Consider the following 14,075-nt stretch of genomic DNA (forward strand, 5'->3'; position numbering starts at 1 on the left):
CACATTATTTCAGGGTAATACAACCTTTGAATGAACTAGGGGACTTTCAAACTTTTCTGATAACATAACAATAAGTGAACATAAAATCTGATTTTCAAAAATAAGACTCAAGTGATGCATAAAAAAGTAAACAGAAAATAATATAAATGTTAGTCAATCATAGTAAATGGTTTATATCCCCCCAAGGAAGGGTAATACTTGTAGCTCTTGAAAACTGCATTTCTATTGGGACAGTTGGAAGGAGAATGCTTAGAGAGTGTGGTTACAAGTTGATTATGATGTGATGGTGAATAAAATAAAGACATAAAAAAGATATTCTGGGAAAAGAATGGGAAAGCAGAATTGGATAAATCATATCACATGAAGAGACACAAATGGCCTATTACAACAGAGAGAATGAAGAGAATTTGTGAATTTTTATTCTCAAAAAATTGGCATCAAATATACATTCCAAATTGGTTTAGGAATTTCTTATAGCTGAGGAGCAAATGACTTGATACAAGAAGCAGAGACTCATGGGCCCAGGAACCACCAAGGTTGAGGAAAGGATTAGGAGTCCTGGTGCATGGCTGTAGCCAGGACTTGGGTCTCTGCCTCTTCAAGTCACAGCTAAGAGAGAGCAGACAATAATATTAAGAAAAGGAAAACAAGAGATTCACCAGCACTGAACAGTAATCCTACTCATGTGGTTACCCTTCCACATGGATGATACCCACAATGACGTGAGACCAAAACTTCTCAGGGTCAACATAGATGGGCTTCCTCCTCTACCCAAGGAGTTTCTCTGGGAAGATAGCAAACACTACCACAAATACTTCTAGATATGAGACAGTCTTTACAGAAGTTCTAACCTGAACTCAGTCCCCAGTTACAGAAGAAGGCACCTTCCTGGGCAATTATGACTTTGTAGTCACATTTCTGCTCCCTGTGGGTGAGATTCTAACAACATCACTATTGGAGAGGCTCTCTACCTACCATCTCAGGGATTTAATGGATCCAACAATGGTTAAGACCAAGCATATATTAAATTACCTGATGCCTATCAAGATCAGGTGAATTCAGACATTCATGACTTCATGCAAAGTTATGAGGAGGGGACCATCTTTATACTTAGCTGACTGATCACCTGGTTTAGTCATGTCCTGTACTTTGTAGTGCAGGTGTAGAGTTCTTGGCCTGCCCCCCCCACATGTCCATTTACTTTCTTGCTATGAGTGTGTTGTATGGAGAGAGAAGTCCTTGACTTGGGTGACATGGCCTCTGATGATCCCCAGATCCCTCAAGACTTGCCCTATGAAACTTTGGAGCAGCCTCTACATTTAAGGACTTTGAGCTGGCCTCTGCCCAACAAAGGTTGGGCATGGTATTGCAAGGGTTCTTTCAGCCTTAAGATCAAACAAAAAATGTCCTTATCAAACCAAGGATCAATAGCTTTGTGAAGCTGGCAGTGATGGAACTAATAGTGGTTCGGGGAGCAGCTGCTTCAGCATTGGTGAAGAGTGTCCTTGAGTGCATCTCTAAATTTCAACTATAGAAATTTCTTTGACATCTAGGAGGAGGCTCCTGTCATTTTAGCCTCTAACCCTTTCATTGGAAAATTGAGAGGTAATCAGCCTTCTTTTATGTCAAAGGTTTTCTATAGTCACCATCCCATCTACCCTATCCATGATTTTCTCTTGCTTCAGGGACAAATGATCATCAAGGGATTTAGGACTGTGGTATTAAATCTCTAGATCTCTTTGGTAGTTAAGCAGTGGATTTCTTAATGTCCAGATGTCTGCCATCTTCCCTTATGACAGAAAAATGAATTACTTTATCTCCCTTTGGTCTTTGTAGCTGGGCTCAACTTAATTATGGGAGATTAGTAGTAAACATGAGGCCCATTCTAAGTCTACTCTTCTCCTTCATCCTCTATTTTTATGAGGGAGGAAGAAATTCCAGCCTTGTTAATATTTTTATCCATTCTTCCAGTGTATTTGAGAATTAAAAACACAGGTATGAAATAAATCACTGGGGAAAACCTAGCTATTTCCAGTCCAGGGATCCTTTAGGAGTCCCTATCAATTGCAAATGGGTAATGATTAGTTGGATTCAGTCTTTCCCTATTTCTTAAACTCTGGGGTATGTAGATGATTTATAAAAGCCAAAGTTATTACTATTGTGTAATATGTATATATATATATATATATATATATATATATATATACATATATATATATATATAATTTTACTTTGCAAATGTTCTCTCCATTTTAAAAGAAAAACTACTTAAGAAGGTGAACATGAGGCTCTGAAAACTACTTGCTGTTAAGTAGTTTTGGATATAGGTCTAAATTAATAATATTAAATAACGCAATCCTCCAGGAAACTCAGTTCCCTTGGCCTGTCATGGCTTGGACTTTTCCCTGGTGCCTTCTTCATCCCTGAAAGGAACAGCCAGTCACTATTTCTTTATCACTTCATGTATTCATTTGTCTTTGCCCCAGCGATTTCTTATTTTGCAGGGAATTTCGCTTTCCTTCAAGAACTGCAGTTTGTATTGAGTACAACAAGATATTGGAGGAATCAAATCCAGGCTCCCATATTTGTGGCACTAGTTATAGGGGAAGCAAGTTTAAATGTCAATCCCTTTAGAAAGTGACTTTTCCAATAACCAAAATCAGGTTTAAAATAAACCTGACTCAGATTAGTTAAAAAACGAAGTGCCTTTCCTGATTCTTTAGAGTAACTGGGATGTCAAATGTTAAACAAAGTCAAACAGCTTCCTTTAATTTTTTCTTTTCTTTTCTTCAGGTTTCTCTTTATTTTAAAATTTATTTGTTTATTTTTGAATTTTGCAATTTTTCTTCTAATTCTGCTTCCCTCCCCCCCATACCCCATGGAAGGTAGTCTGATAGTCTTTACATTGTTTCCATGCTATACAATGATCAAAATTTAATGTGTTGGGAGAGAAATCATATCCTTAAGGGGAAAATATATAAGAGATACCAAGAGTACATAATAAGATAACTTTTTTTTTAAATTTAAGGTAATAGACTTTGGTCTTTGTGCAAACTCCACAATTGTTTCTCTGGTTACAGATGCTATTCTCCATCACAGGTAACTGAAAATTGTTCCTGATTTTTGCACTGATGAAATGAGCAAGTCCATTAAGATAGATCGACATCCCCATGTTGCTGTTACAGTGCACAGTGTTCTTCTGGTGCTGCTCAGCATCAGTTCATGCAAATCATTCTCTGTGTTCCCATCCCTCCTTGTTTCCAATAGAACAATAGTCTTCCATAATGTTCATATACCACAGCCATTCTGCAATTGATGGACATAAACTCAATTTTCAATACTTTGCCACTAAAAACATGAATATTTTTGTATAAGTGAGGTTTTTGCCCTTTTTTCATGATCTCTTCCAGGTATAGACCCAGTACTGTATTGCTGGATCAAGGGGTATGCATATTTTATTGCCCTTAGGGCATAATTCTACTTTGGGCTTACTATCCAGAAAGGTTGACTGAGTTCACAGCTCCAGCAACATGCATTAGCTTCCCAGATTTACCACATACATCCTTCCAATATTGATCATTGTCCTTTATGGTCATATTGGTCAGTCTGACAGGTGTGACGTGATATCTCAGGGATGCTTTAATTTGCATTTTTCTAATCAGTAAAGATTTAGAGAAATATTTCATATGACCATGGATTGCTTTGATTTCCTCATCTGTTAATTGTCTCTCCATATCCTTTGACCATTGGTCAATTGGGGAATACTTTATTTTTTTTTTTATACATTTGATTCAGTTCTCTATATATTTTAGAAATTAGTCCTTTGTCAGAAATACTAGTTTTAAAATTTTTTTTCCAAATTATTACATTTCTTTTGATCTTTGTTACAGTAGTTTTGTTTGTGCAAAAGCTTTTTAATTTAAAATAATCAAAATGATCTAGTTTGTGATGTTCTCCATCTCTTCCTTGGTCATAAACTGTTTCCCTTTCCATAGACTGACAGGTAATTTCCTCATTGTTTTCCTAGTTTGCTTATAATATTGTCTTTTATGTCTTGATCTTATATCCATTTTGATCTTATCTTGGTGTAGGGAATTAGTATTGGTCTAATCCAAGTGTATGCCATATTAACTTCCAATTTTCCCAACATGTTTTAGCAAAGAAAGAATTTTTTTTATCCCAGAAGCTGGACTCTTTGAGTTATGAAACAGGAGATTACTATAATCATTTCCTGCTATTGCACCTAGTCTATTCCACTGATCCACCACTCTGTTTCTTAGCTAATACCAGACAGTTTTGATGACTGATGCTTTATATTAGAATGTTATATCTGGTAAGGCCAAGCCACCTTCTTTTGCATCTTTTTTCATTAAATCTTTAGAAATTCTTGACTTTTTATTTCTCCATATGAATTTAGTTACAATTTTTTCTAGCTCATTGAAATTTTTTTTGGAATTTTCCTTGGTAAGACAATAAATAAGTATTTTAATTTAAGTACATTTGTCATTTTTACTATACTAGCCTGGCCTATCTAAGAGCATTTGATATTTGCCAAGGTATTTCAATCTGATTTTATTTGTGTGAGAAGTATTTTGTAATTGTTTTCAGAGTTTCTGAGTCTGCCTTGGCAGGTAAACTCCCAAGTAATTTTTTTTTTATTGTCTGAAGTTACCATGAATGGGATGTGTCTTTCTAGCTCTTGATGTTGTATCTTGCTAGTAATATACAGAAAATCTGAGGATTTCTGAGGGTTTATTTTGTATCCTGTGATTTTGCTAAAGTTGCTAACTGTTTCCAATAGGTTTTAGATGATTTTTTAGGATTCTCTAAGTATACCATCATGTCATCTGCAAAAAAGTGAGTGGTTTGTTTCATCCTTCCCAATTCTAATTTCTTCAATTTCTTTTTTCTTCTCTTATTGCTGAAGCTGACATTTCTGTAGTGAATAGTAGTGGTTATAACAGGAATCCTTGTTTCACCCCTGGTCTTTTTGGGAATGCCTCCAGCTTATCCCCATTGCGTATAATGCTTGTTGTTGGCTTCATAAAGATACTGCTAATCATTCTAAGGAACAATTCTTTTATTCCTATGCTCTCTAGTGTTTTTTAGTAGGAACTGGTGTTTTGTCAAAGGCTTTAAAAGTATCTTGTAAGAAAATCATATGATTTCTGATAGCTTTGTATTTGATATAGTGAATTATATTAACACTTTTCTTAATATTGAATCAACCCTGCATTCCTGGGATAAATCCTACTTGGTCATAATATATTATTCTAGATATAACTTTCTGTAATAGCTATACTAAGATTTTATTTAAGATTTTTCTATCCATATTCATTAGGTAAATAGGTCTATAATTTTCTTTCTCTGTTTTGACTCTTCTTGGTTTAAGTATCAGCACCATACTGATATGATAGAAAGAGTTAGGCAGGATTCTGTGTTCACCTATTTTTCCACAGAATTTATAAAGAATTGGAACCAATTCTTCCTTAAATGTTTGATAGAATTCACTTGTGATTCCATCTGGCCCTGGATGTCTTAGGGAATTCAGTGTTGGCTTATTGAATTACTTTTTCTGAGATAGTGTTATCTAGGTATTTAATTTCCTCTTCATTTAAACTGGGCAACTTATATTTTTGTAAATATTCATCCATTTCAATTAGATTGTCAAATTTATTGACATGCAGTTGTGCAAAATAATTTCAAATTATTACTTTAATTTCCTCCTCATAGGTGGTGAGTTCACCTTTTTCATTTATGATACTAACAATTTGGTTTTATTCTTTCTTTTTTTATATATCAAATGAACCAGAGGTTTATCAATTTTATTTTTTTTCATAAACCAGCTCTTGGTTTTATTTATTAGTTCAATAGTTTTCTTGCTTTCAATTTTATTAATTTCTCCTTTAATTTTTACAGTTTCTAATTTGGTATTTAATTGGGGGGATTTTAATTTTTCTTTCTCTAATTTTTTTAGTTGCATGTTTAGTTCATTGATTTCCTCTTTTTCTAATTTATTTATGTAAGCATTTAAAGACATATTATATCCCCTGACAACTGCCTTGGTTATATCTCATAAATTTTGATATGTTGTCTTATTACTGTCATTATTTTGGATGAAATCATTAATTTTTTCTATAATTTGTTTTTTGATACACTCATTCTTTAAAATGAAATTATTTTGTTTCCAATTAGTTTTAGATCTGTCTCTCCACAGCCTTTTATTGCACATAATTTTAATTGCATTATTATCTGAGAAAGAAGTATTCACTATTTCTGCCTTTCTGCATTTGATTATAAGGTTTTTATGCCCTAGGACACAGTCAAGTTTTGTTCCAAGGATTCACTATACAGGAAAACTGAACCTTCTCTTCCAGGGGAAAAGATGGGCACTTAATGAAATAGGAGACTTCCAACTTTTCCTGATTAAGAGAACAGAGCCAAATAGAAAATCTGGGCTTCAAATAGGAGACTCAAGAGATACATGAAAAAGTTCAAAAAAAGGGAAAGGAAAAAAAATTGCTATCCAATAAGATGAAACTGGTTATATGCCCACCTGGGAGAAAGATTCTTGCAACTCTTGAGAATTGTAACTCTATCAGAGAGAATATACTTAGCCAGAAATAATGGACACTAATGATTTATCCATGACTCTGATAGAATGATTTAAAAACAATATCTCTTTCAAAGGAGGGGGGACAATAAAGAGATAGAATGATGGAGGAAATTAAATGGAGTAAATCACATTACATAAAGAGGTACAAAGGACCTATTGCAATAGAGGGGAAGATGGGAAGAGGTGAGAACCACCGGAATTTTGCTATCATCAGACTTGGCTTAAAGTTAACATACACACACTCAGTTAATAAACTCGTCTTACCTTTCAAGTATTAAAAGGGGAATGAGGGAGGGGAATGAAAAGAAGAACAAATGGAAAGAAGGGAAGGAAGAAGGGGCAAAGGGAAAGGAGAAAGAAAAGGGAGGGGGCATTGGATATTGTGGTGGTATTCAGAAAAAAATACTGGGGAATATGGATAAAGTGAAAAAAGGGAAAATACAAATAGGGATGATAGTATGGAGGGCAATAAAGAATTAGTAATTATAAATTTAAATGTGAATGGGATGAATATAGGCAAATGGCAGAGTTGATTTAAAATTAGAATCCTGAAATATGCTACTTACAAGAAACTCACTTGAAGCATGGAGATACATATAGAGTAAAGGTAAAAGGTTGGAGCAAAATATACTTTGCTTCAGCTGAAGTGAAAAAAGCGGGGGTAGCAATCTTTATCTCAGACAAAGGACCTGCAAAAATAGATCTCATTAAAAAAGATGAGCAAGGAAACTATATCCTCCTAAAACATACCATAGACAATGAAGCAATTTCAATACGAAATATGTATGCACCAAGGGGTTTAGCATCCAAATTCTTAAAGGAGAAGATGAATGAGTTATAAAAAGATATAGCAGAATGCTACTGGTAGGAGACCTCAACCTCCCACTCTCAAATTTAGATAAATCTAACCATAAAATAAACAAGAAGGAAATTAAGGAGTAAATAGAATGTTAGAAAACCTAGGCATGATAGACCTATGGAGGAAATTGAATGGGGACATAAAGAAAGATACATTTTTTCCCTAGACTACACGATACATAAAATTTGAGCATGTACTAGGGCATAAAAACCTAATAATCAGGTGCAGAAAGGCAGAAATAGTGCATACATCCTTCACAGATCAGAATGCAATAAAAATGACATGCAATAATGTGTCATGGATAAATAGATTTGCGTGGTTCTCTTTTAAAGGTATTTAATTATATGCACTCTCCTAGTGAATTTTGCTTTCATTGCTTTCTCACCTAGAAATTTTTGCCTACTCTGAGTACATGGTAAGTATGAGAAGGATGGTTTTTTTCTTCAGGAGTCTTCCCAAAGGGTAGACAAATTGTCAAATATCAAGCTATCACTAAACACTTTAAAAGAAACTGTGAAGCAAGATGAAGGGAGGATCCTGTGAAATTCTTCTTAAGATTTGACATGAATGATCAAACCAGGTGATGAGAATAATTTCCAGTGGCTTAAAGGTAATATCTTTAAGAGTTTACATTCTGGGCAGCTAGGTTGCTCAGTGGACAGAGCACCTGCCCTGTAGTCAGGAGGGCCTGAATTCAAATCCAGCCTCAGACACTTAATAATTGCCTTCCTGTGTGACCTTGCTTTAAATAAAAATCAATCAATCAATCAATCAGTAAAAGGTAATGTGGCATTCATCAGATTCTGAAGGATTTTTTTATTATTGTTTTCTTTCCTTTTCTTTTCTTTTGTTTTTCTTCCTCTGGATGGTTATAGCATTGTCCATAGTTGGTCCAAAAGGTTTGTCCTAGATCTCTGAACTGCTGAAAGAAGTCACATCCATCTGGTTTGACAATCTTACAATGTTTTTGTTAATATGAAAAATTTTCTCTTTGTTCTGCTCCCTTCCCTTAACATCAGATCCTGGAATTCATTCCATGCTCCTATAGAGTATGGCCATTTATGTTTTCTTTTAGAACGATAGAATTTCTTAATATTCACACCATAGCTTGTTTAACCACATCCCACTGGTTGGGAATCTCCTTAATTTCCATTTCTTTGCCCCTGCCAAAAGAATTGCTATGAATATTTTGGAACATGTCAAGCTTTTCCCATTTTTTATAATTTCTTCTGTGTAAAGGCATAGAATTGGATTTGCTGGATCAAAGGGGATGAAAAATGTCATTGCTCTTTGGGCAGAGTTCCATATTCCTCATCGGAATGGATGGATCAATTCACAAGTACACCAGCCATGCATTTGTGTCCCAATTCTTCCATAACCTCTACAATATTGATCATTTTCCCTTTTGTCAGCTTATCTAATCTGAAAGGTATGATGATACCTCAGATTTGTTTTAAATTTGCATTTCTCTAATCAGTAATGATTTAGAACTTTTATCATATGATTATATAGCTTTAATTTGTTCATATGAAAATTGTCTGTTCATGTCTTTAACCATTTATCAATTGGGGAATGACTTTCAACCTTATAATGCAATTGTCTATATATTTTAGAAATGAGACATTTATCAGAACTCCTAGTTGTGAAGATTGTTTTCCAGCTTTTTTCTTTCCTTCTGATTTTGAAAATATTGATTTTATTGCCTCAAAAAATTCATCTAATATAGTCAGAATCATTTATTTTGCAGTTTATAATGCATTCTATTTCTTGCTTGGTCATAAATCTGTCCCCTTAAAATAGATCTTATAGGATATTTCTTAGTCTTTTAATTTATCTATGTTGTCACAATTTATGTCTAAATCCAAACGCATTTTGACTTTATTTTGGTACAGAATTTGTGAAATGTGGGTCTTTGCCTAATTTTTGACACACAATTTTCCAGTTTTCCCAACAATTTTGGTCAAACAGTGAGTTCTTACCCTAGAAGCAAATGTCTTAGTGTTGTCAAAACATACATTACTGTACTCTTTTACTACTGTTCCTTTTGAACCTGTCCTAATCTACTGATCTATTACTTTATTCCTCAACCAATATCAGACAATCTTGATAACTGCCACTTTATAGCATAGTTTTAGGTCTGGCAGATCTAGTTTGACCTTCTTTATATATTTTTTCAATCAGTTTCTTGATATTCTTGACCTTTTATTGCTTTGTTACTACTTTTTTTCTAGTTCTGTAAAATTCTTATTAGTTTGGTTGACATGGCACTGGATAAGTAATTTAATTTGGGTAGAATTGTCATTTTTATTATATTAGCTCTACATAACCATGAGTAATTGACATTTTCCCAATTATTTAGATCTCACTTAATTTGGGTGAGAACAGATTTATAATTGTGTTCATATAGTTTCTGGGTTTCTCTTAGGACATACTTAAATATTTAATGTTGTATAAAGTTAATTTAAATGGAATGTCTCTTTCTAACTCTTGCTCTTGGGTTTTGTTTTTTATATACAGAAATGCTGTTGATTTATGTGGGTTGATTTTACATCCTGCTACTTTACTGAATTTGTTATTTTTTTCAAGGAGTTTTTAAGATGATTTTCTTGGGTTCCATCATTTCATCTAGAAAGAGTGAAAACTTTGCTTCCTCATTATCAATTCTGATTCCCTCAATTTCTTTTTCTTCTCTTATTGTTAAAGTTAGCATTTCTAATGCTATTTGCAATAATAATGGTCATAATGGGCATCCTTGTTTTATGTCTTATTTTATTGGAAATATTCTGAGTTTACTCCCATTATAAATAATATCTGTTGATGTTTTAGATTGATACTATTTATTATTTTTATGGAAAGCTCCATTTATTCCTAAACTTTCTAGTGTTTTAATAGGAATGGATGGGTAGCAAGATGGCAGAGAGAAGACAGGCACAGTTCTAAAGTCTCCTGATCTCTTCCCCATCTATCACATGAAACGAACCTCTTAAAAGAAATCCGACCCACAAAACCCACAAAGAAAAGCCAGGAGAAAGAACATCTACCTCAGGATTTGTCTTCCACAGCAGCTTTGGCCAAATTCAGGCCAGTGAATCTGGGCTCAGAGGGAGGATCAGCCCTGGATCAGCTAGATTAACAGCTGAATTGGAACCAAGAGTCTGAGGGCCGGAGAGCCAGACCTGCTGGATCAGCGCTGGGGCTAGATGAAAGGGGCTTGGGTTTGCGGGGAAGCAGAGGCACTGGTGTTGCTGCTGTCCCCCTGGAGCTCAAGGACCAGGCAGAGGGGAGAGTTCTGGTGTAGGAGCTCTGCGGACACCATCCCTAGGCTCCTCTGGTCTGAGGAACTCTGAGTCCAAGCCTCCATTGCACAGAGGCCTCTTCCCAAACAAACAAATGCAAACTAATTCTGCCTCAGGCCCAGGTGTGTGAGCAGAAGAACCAGCCCAGCTGAGGAATGACCTCAAGCCAGGGTGAAGCCCACCATTGATTGAAGGCAAAAGAATTCAATAGTTCCAACTCCTCCCTTCAGGCAATGGAGATCGCCTCAATCAAGGTCACAGACACTCCAGAGAAAGCAACCAACACCTCCTACTGGCCAGCCAGAGAAACTGCACTCAGTAAAGCCTTTAGCGATCCCAAGCCCAGGTGAGCCAGCCCGCCCCCCCCAACTCAAGATCTTAGCATTCTGAAGAAGGGTCAGGAGAAAGGTGGATCCATAGAAAAATTCCTGGAAGGGAAATACCCCAACTCAGAGAGACCTGGAATGTCTGAGGAGAATACAATCTGGTCTCCAGCACAGAAAGACTTCCTTGAAGAAATAAGGAAGGAGCTAAAAAATTTGGGAGAGACAATACCTTGCAACAAGAAAACAAAACCTTAGAAAGTACAATTGGACAAACACAAAAGGAGACTAAATCTCTCAGATCATCAATTGGACAATTACAAAATGAGAATAATTCTCTCAGATCCTCAAATGAGCAAATGCAAAAAGAAATTAATTCTCTCAAAACCTCAATTGGTCCAATGGAAAGCTCTTTCAAAACTAGAATTGACCAATTGGAAAAGGAGTTGGGAAAGGTTAATGAAGAAAACTCCTCCCCCCAAAAAATAATGGAGTCTACAGAAACTAATGACTCTGTGAGACAGCAAGAGTCCATTAAACAAAATCAAAAAATAGAAAAAATAGAAGCAAATGTAAAATACCTCAGCAACAAAACCACTGACCTCGAGAATAGATCAAAGAGGGACAACCTGAAAATTATAGGACTTCCTGAAAACATTGAAGAGATAAAAAGCCTGGACTTAATATTACAGGATCTAGTGATGGAAAACTGCCTTGATATCATGGAATCAGAGGGCAAAGTAGTTATTGAAAGAGTACATCGACCCCCACCAGAAAAAGATCCTAAAATGTAAACACCAAGGAATGTTGTGGCCAAACTGCAGAACTATCAGATAAAAGAGAAAATCCTGCAAGCAGCTAGAAAGAAACAATTTAAATATCAAGGATCATGCAGGACCTGACTGCATCAACTTTAAAGGATCAATGGGCATGGAATGAGATATTTTGAAGAGCACGGGAGCTTGGAATGCAGCCAAGAATCTACTTTCTTGCAAAGCTGAGCCTTCTCTTCCAGGAAAAAAAAAATGACATTTAACAAAATGGAAGAATTCCAAAAATTTCTGATGAAAAGACCAGAGCTAAACAAAAAATTTGGACATCAAACAGGGGGTTCGAGAGACATATGAAAAGGTAAAAACAATGGGGGGGTTGGTAAAAGAAAAAAAATGCAATCCAGTAAGTTGAAACTCCCTATATCCTGGCATGGGGGAAAAATGATTCTCATAAACCTTGAGAAATGTAACTCTAACAGAGAGAATTCACCTAGCTAGAAATGATGGACATTCATGACCTATCCATGAGACTACTATCTAATGGGAGGTAACTGAGTTTAACCCCACTTGGGAGAAAGACTAATAACTCTCAGGAATTTTGACTCTATTCAATAGAATATACAGAACTAGAAGAAGGGACAGACACTCAGAATTTTCTATGACTAAGATAGAATGATCTAAAAAAAAACCCACTACCACCCTAAAAAAGGGGATAGGAAAGATATGGGAGGAGGGAGGGGAGTGAATGGGGTAAATCTCATTACAGTAAGAGGTACAAAAAACCTATGGTAATAGTGGGGAAGAAGGGAGCAAAGGAGAAATGCCTGAATCTTCTTCTCATCAGACTTGGCTTAAAGTCAACCTACACATACTCAGTTAACTTATAAAATATCTAACCTTTCAAATATTAAAAGGGGAAAAGGGGCAGGGGGGATGGAGAAAGGGAAGGGGAGTGGGGGAAATAAGGGGTAATAACAAAAGGAAGGGAAGGGAAAAGGGGAAAAAAGGAAAGGGGAAAGAAAGGGGAGGGTGTGATATGGGAGGGCAAACACACTGAAGGGGGTGGTTTTCAGAAACAAAAGCCTGGGGAATATTGATAAAGGGGGGGGAGGGGAAAAATACAAACAGACAGAAGATAGCACGGAGGGCAATAAAGAATTAGTAATCATAACCTTGAATGTGAATGGGATGAAGTCTCCCTTAAAATGTAAGCAAATAGCAGAGTGGATTAAAAACCAGAATCCTACAATATGCTGCTTACAAGAAACTCATTTGAAGCAGAGAGATACATATAGAGTAAAGGTAAAAGGCTGGAGCAAAATATATTTTCCTTCAGCTGAAGTAAAAAAAAAGCAGGGGTAGCAATTCTTATCTCAGACAAAGCAGCAGCAAAAATAGATACCATTAAAAGAGATAAGGAAGGAAACTTTATCCTCCTAAAAGGTACTATATACAATAAAGTCATTTTAATATTGAATATATATGCACCCAGTGGGACAGCACCCAAATTCTTAGAGGAGAAGCTGAAAGAACTACAGGAAGACATAGACAGCAAAACTCTACTAGTGGGAGACCTCAACCTCCAGATATCAGATCTAGATAGATCTAATCATAAATCAAACAAGAAAGAAATTAGGGAGGTAAATAGATTGTTAGAAAAATTAGAGATGGTAGACTTATGGAGAAAACTGAATGGGGATAGAAAGGAATATACCTTTTTCTCTGCATTACATGGAATTTATATAAAAATTGACCATGTACTAGGATATAAAATCCTAATGATCAACTGCAGAAAGGCAGAAATAGTGAATACATCTTTCTCAGATCACAATGCAATAAACGTAATATGTAATACTGGGCCAAGGAGATATAGACCCAGAGCAAATTGGAAACTGAATAACCTCATTTTAAGAAATGAGTTGACCAAAAAACAAATTATGGAAAGAATTAACCATTTTATCCTAGATAATGATAATAATGAAACAACATAGCAAAACCTATGGAATTCATTCAAAGCGACTCTCAGGGGAAATATTATAGCTCTAAATACTTATATGAATAAATTGGAGAAAAAGGAAATCAATGAACTAAACATGCAACTAAAAAATTAGAGAAAGAACAATTCAAAAATCCCCAATTAAATAACAAATTAGAAATTCTAAAAATTAAAGGAGAAATTAATAAAATTGAAAGCAAAAAAAAAAACTA

The 14,075-nt window shown here is 35.3% G+C and overlaps 1 pseudogene; it reads left to right on the plus strand.

Moving 5' to 3' along the window:
• The first annotated feature begins 565 nt into the window (after positions 1-565).
• LOC141512647 (TBC1 domain family member 20 pseudogene) lies at positions 566-1,534 on the plus strand (annotated as a pseudogene).
• Positions 1,535-14,075: the final 12,541 nt, after the last annotated feature.

Source organism: Macrotis lagotis, chromosome 1 (genome assembly GCF_037893015.1).
Source record: "Macrotis lagotis isolate mMagLag1 chromosome 1, bilby.v1.9.chrom.fasta, whole genome shotgun sequence".
In the NCBI taxonomy this organism is placed as follows: domain Eukaryota; kingdom Metazoa; phylum Chordata; class Mammalia; order Peramelemorphia; family Peramelidae; genus Macrotis; species Macrotis lagotis.